Here is a 6,228-nt window from a genome sequence, read left to right on the forward strand (position 1 = left end):
TTATCATGATTATAATGAGATACTGAAATGCACAGTTTCTAAATTTTAATGGTTAACGATTTTTAGTTTTATCTTATTCTAACTCTGTTACTATTATTTTTAAATTTTAACTAGTACATAGAATTTTAAAATGCGGTGATCCTGCAGATAGGGTGGACTTCTTGAAGAAGAAGAAGAAGAAGAAGAAGAAGAAGAAGAAGAAGAAGAAGAAGAAGAAGAAGAAGAAGAAGAAGAAGAAGAAGAAGAAGAAGAAGAGTTTTAGTTGAATATGTGAAATTATAAATATAGAGATTCCTTACCACCGACACCGTTATCTTTCATAGACTGAATAAAACTCCTCATTTTGCAACCTTCTTTGTTCAGTTAATATAGAACAGTATTTGAATTTGACCTCAACCGGAGTTAGAGAGATAGATAAACAAAGAAAATTAGAATGCATTAACATTTTATTCATTGTAGTAAATCATCAATGAATCACACCATGATAGCTATAACAAAGTTAACAAATCATTTTCAAATCATTTCATATAATATTCTAAGTTAACAAATCATTTTTCAAATCATTTCATATGATATTCTAAGTTACCAAATCATAACGAAATCACACTGATTCTAGCTTACAAAGTTAACAAATCTCTTTCAAATCATTTCATACGATATTCTAAGTAAACAAATCATAAAGAAACAAATCATAAAGAAATCACACTAAAACGAAACAAGTTGCTTACAAATCATACAATAGAAAGAAATCGCAAGAAAATCAGTTTTAGAGAATTTATAAAATTCTGATTTGTTTATCATATTGTCAAGAATCAGTCCGGTCCGTAATGCGCATGCGTCACTGGTCATAGATTTTATCTATGAATTCGATATATAGAAGTCAACGGGAAATATATTTCATTTGACGATTTAAACATTTTCTTATAAAAAAATTCGTTTTACCTTTGTTTGCATTATGTTCTTCAATATTTTAGCAAACAGGTAATATTTTTATTTATTTTTTCGGATTTTTCTTTCTTGATACCAATTTAACTTTAGTAACAGTGATTGTTACAAATACTTACATGGTAAAAAGTAATTGATAACCAATAAGGGCACATCTTAAAAAAATATTTTAAAATACTAAATCAAAGTACATTTATTTGACCTTGTTATCATTAAAAAATAGAAAGATTGCAGAATCTTTTGATATAAGTTTCGACATTTAAAAATATATTACTCTTGATACCATCTTTAATACAAAAATGAACATTTTACCAATATTCAATGACGAGCGTCACGATTAGTGTAAAATGATATACACGAACGCTAAGATGTCATGCGGCGCTGTATATATGAAACAATATCTGAAAAAGTCTAGTTTTTGGCAATAAGAAAAAACCAAAAAAAATTCTTTAGACCCGGTATTTTAATAGCACAAATCGAAGAACACACATTGGGGATCTAGGAACTGTTGTCTGTAATTCAAATACTTGTTTAACAGTTTAATAAGGAAACAATGGCAATTTAAAAAATGGTACAAAAAAAATCCAGTTCTTTCCTATTACCAAAGTGAATCAATTTTAAAAAAGTTTCTAATGGGAATAAGGAATAGTTTAAGACACTATTTGTGGTTTACTAGTATATCCTGCAATAGTTTATCAAATGCCAATTATTGATTTTAGCATTTGCAATACAAAAGGTTTAGAAATATACCTAAATATAGTCAGATATGTCGGTAACATGAAAGAATCTTGAGTAACAGGACAACGGTAACAGGACAGAGTTGGTAACAGAAAGGATTTTTCTGCTTTATTTTAAAGTTTAAGAAAAATAAATCATTTTAGATTGGTCACAATTGGAAGATAACAGCAAACAATGTCATTTATCCTTTGAAACTGTATTTGGAAGATGAAAAATCTGCCCAGGTAATGAAAAATTCTAAAATAAATTCCTTTCTGTTACTATCTACTATACTAGAATTGCACAATGTTTTCTGCTGTTATCAAAAGCAAAAAACCTATTGTTTTATTCAATATACTGTATATTATTTTGAAATTTATTTGATATGGGGTTGATAACTTATATTAAATGAAATGGTTGGCATATAGTAGAGTAACTGTTCGATTCTTCAGTGAAATTGTCTTGAACATCCTTCCTGTTACTGATGATGGTTATGCTGTTACTTTTGATCAGGTAACATGACAACGTAACAGAAAGAATTACGCAATAGTTTTTGTCCTTTTTATCACATTAAATGTAAGTGTATTTCCTGTGACATATAACTTTTAAAAAGATGATATAAAAACACACTTTATGTTGTGGTGCACACTTAAAAATATTCTCAGAAAGTGTAAAAAAAGGCTATAACAGGATAGAACACCAATAAGTATTTTTCTATAAATTCTAACCTTGGATGGGCTTGAATTTTCAAACCTGGCCGCCTTTCCAACTATTTCTTTGTACTAATACATTCAGGGAATGATGCTCTTCACAATACATAATGGGAAAATAACTTTTGGTCTTGTAAACGTTTCCACAGGTAAAAAAAAACCAGTGGTAACAGGAGGGAAATCACCCTTGGGGACAAATTTTTTTTCTCTTAAAATTTGCAAAATTTTATTACATGCTATAGTTATAATATAAAAAGACAAATTAGGGGCAAGTTTATTAAATAGTATATCATATATGTGAGAATCGGACGCCTGTTTAGTTAATTTGGATATTATTTGAATGATTTAGTTTTCAAAAAAACACAGGGGACAACATGATTTTAGGGGGGTTGAACATTTAAATTACAATATTTTATTGGACGAAATATAAGAATGAGTGTTTAATTGGCAGGCCATGGTGCATTATATAATTTAGTTTATACTAAAACTTAAAATTTTCAAAAAAGATGGTTGAATAAAAAAATAATTGCTGGTGAAGTGCGGGACATGGAAATTAGACTTTTTCAGATATTGTCTCATATCATTATACATCACAAACTAGATTTTTCGTATTTGAAATTAGTAATTTATTAATGTTTTAATTGGTATATGTTTAAATTTTTTACTGTACACGTTATCTTCGTTACAACTTAAATTACATACACATGTATAAGTCTATATGTCGTATTAAACATAAATAAAATATTTAAAAAACATTGGTTTAAAATTAATCGTGCACTATTATTTTCAAGTTAAAAAACCCAACTTGAAATACATTATAGTCAATATGTTTCAAATTTATTTACATGAACATTTTATAAGTATTAGCAGCTTACTATACAAATATTCAAATTAGGTAATAGTATAATCTCTATGGGAAGGTCACAACGTGACAAAACCAATAAAGTTAAGATTAGGTTAATTAAAACGAAGTAAAAGAGAACTGCAGGTACATGAGGATATATACTAAACAAGAGTAGGTGGTCGACTCTGGTATAAGGTTGTATCAATATCAATCATTCACCATCATATATTTATATATGACCAAGAGATTCAGTGTACGAAACAATGAAACAAGAATAACTATATATTTTTCTCGATATGATGGCAAAACAGTACTGTAAATTGTTATAATAATAACGTGGAGCTTCTCTGTACCGGTTATACAATATATAACGTTTCCTTCAAAGATATGAGAGTTTAGTAAAAACAAACGAATATTTCGTGCATGATAGAATAATAAAGGATATCGAGCAGACATTTGAGTCAGTTATTAATGCTACTGGATATGACAGTCCTAATCAGAGCAGTTTTGAATAGTTATTTCTGGGGTATTTTATTTTCATAGTTTGGTTCATTTTGTAAATGTATATTCAGTTATGATTAGGTTTGAAGAAAAAACTTGTTTGTTTGATGGTATCAGCATTGATATTACAGATTATTTTGTTCATTTTGAGACAGTTTCTCTTTGGAATCAGTGGAATGAATTTGAGATGGCATGTCAGTTGATAATGAATTTGAGAGGTGGTGCTCAAACTATTTTACGTTTCTTAAAAAGGCCACAGTTGTATGATTATGACTGCTTGAAAAATGTTCTCATTCAGAGGTTTAATCCTAAGGAGAGGGTGGCATATTTTAAATTTCAACTGCGAGTTTGTAGTTTGAAGGAAAATGAAACAATTTCAGAATTTGGTCAGCGTTTCAAGATACTTGCTCATCCTGATAATTTTTCAGATTTAGATGAATATTTTACTGACTTATTTACATCATGTTTGAATATTGAGATGACTAAATTTGTCACTTTTAAGCATCCTCATAGTTAAGATGAGGCTTTATCACTAGCTATTGAATATGAATCTGTTCATTTTTCTGGTGATCGTGAGATTATTGATGAGACAGAAAGTTTAGATTGTTGTAAAACAGTTCATAACAGTTTTGAAATTTTAATTAATATTTTGAGAAGGCGATTGAAATCACGTAGGAAACATAAACCTAAGAGATGTTTTAAATGTCACCAGTCAGGTCATGTCAGGTCTAAGTGTCCAAATATGTCTATCAAAGTTCATGCTAGAGATGAAAGGTCTGCAGATAGTCAAGTAAAGCTCTAAGAAATAGGCGGGATGTTGAGGAATGATCATTGTAGTTCAGATTGTGTTACCTTTGTTTAATATGTTTGTTTTTACATTGTGTTGTGTGTATATATACAGAATTATACATTAGTTTATTTCAATTTACTCATAGGTGTCATGTGTCTCAGTTTGACTGTTTGGTTTTTCTTTTTCAAAGGGAGGGATGTTGCACATCCCAACTTGTTTTATTCTTCATTTTCATTATTGACTTGAATTATCGCTGATCTTCTGTGTAGTTTAAATTGTAGACTGTTAGCTAGTATTAAGTAGGAATTGGTTTGTTTTATGAGTTGTTGCTCGTTTGTCTGGATTGTAATATCTAGCTAAATATTCAGTATTTAGGGAGTTTATGAGAGTCCAACTTGTTGACTTTTGTCATGGCAGAAACCAATAGAGTGAACGTAAAGCTTGATGTTAGGAACACTTCTAGCCTATACAGATGGATCTGATCCATTATTTGGTACCATGTAAAAATTGGGCATCGTCCATTTTATTTTGAGAACCTTGCTATTACATTTGGGCATCGTCCATTTTATTTTGAGAACCTTGCACAAAAGATGGACATCGTCCAACTTTATTTTGAGAACCTTGCATACAGATGGACCCGATCCATCATCGGTGGCACAACGTCTGTGTTACCGTTATCAACAACGTTGGAATGCAGTAAAAGAACCCGGTGGTACACGTCAAATGTGCCACTGTGAGATCAACAATGGTGGACATTGCCTGGTATAAATTTTCATGTTGGATTTTAACATTAGATGTGCCGTACCACTGATTCTGACGCCTACTTACCAAGAAGACCTCAAGTCGCGTCCGCCAAAAGAGGTACCTGATTCCGATGTGTGTTTGTGTATGCGTTAAACAGTGACATTTATTTAAAAGGGATATTATGTATTTGAAAGACATTTAATCTGATGAACGTTGATGGACTTCAAAGTTGATGGACTTGATGTCAAATTTCACCGTCAAATGTTATTTAATATACATTTGTTTTCGAAGGGAGGAGGAGGGTATCAGACTGGTGTTGCGGTCTCCCTGAACAGGCTCGTTATTCAACTTTAACTGATGTATATATTTGATTTGATGTTTGATCCTGACATTTGGATTTTGCGTGTTGATTGTTGCAGCCAGATATTTATGTGTATGACATTTGAATATTTGCGTGTTTATTGTTGCATATTCATGAAAGACACTTTAAATTTGAAGACTTTATTGATGAAATTTTTCGTTTGTCTTAGGGGGAGGAATGTAGCAGACAGAGTTATTAGTTAATTTTTAGCTCCCTTTGGTAAAACTCTAAATTTCATATTTGATGTATTTCATTGTTAATTAATTTACATGAAGCTTATTAGGATATATTTGTTAAATTACATAGCTTTTGCTATTTTAATTCATTGGTTAAAGATATTTATTTATATTGTAAAGTTTAATATTTGCATCGTTGCGAATTCTTTGGTTACCTTCTGTGAGAAATTTATATATTTTATTTAACTAGTTTTAGATTCTTATTTTGAATTTTTTGAGGACTGACATTCAGTCCAACCAAGGAAAGCCAGACTTTCCAACCAAGTATCCATTAGGTTAGTGCATTTGCTACATGCCTCCTTAGTATGGTAAATTGAAATCATATTGAATTCTCCATTTCTACACTTTTGACTTTACATAAAAAAAGTTGTACTTTGTTA

Source organism: Mytilus galloprovincialis, chromosome 11 (genome assembly GCF_965363235.1).
Source record: "Mytilus galloprovincialis chromosome 11, xbMytGall1.hap1.1, whole genome shotgun sequence".
Taxonomy (NCBI): domain Eukaryota; kingdom Metazoa; phylum Mollusca; class Bivalvia; order Mytilida; family Mytilidae; genus Mytilus; species Mytilus galloprovincialis.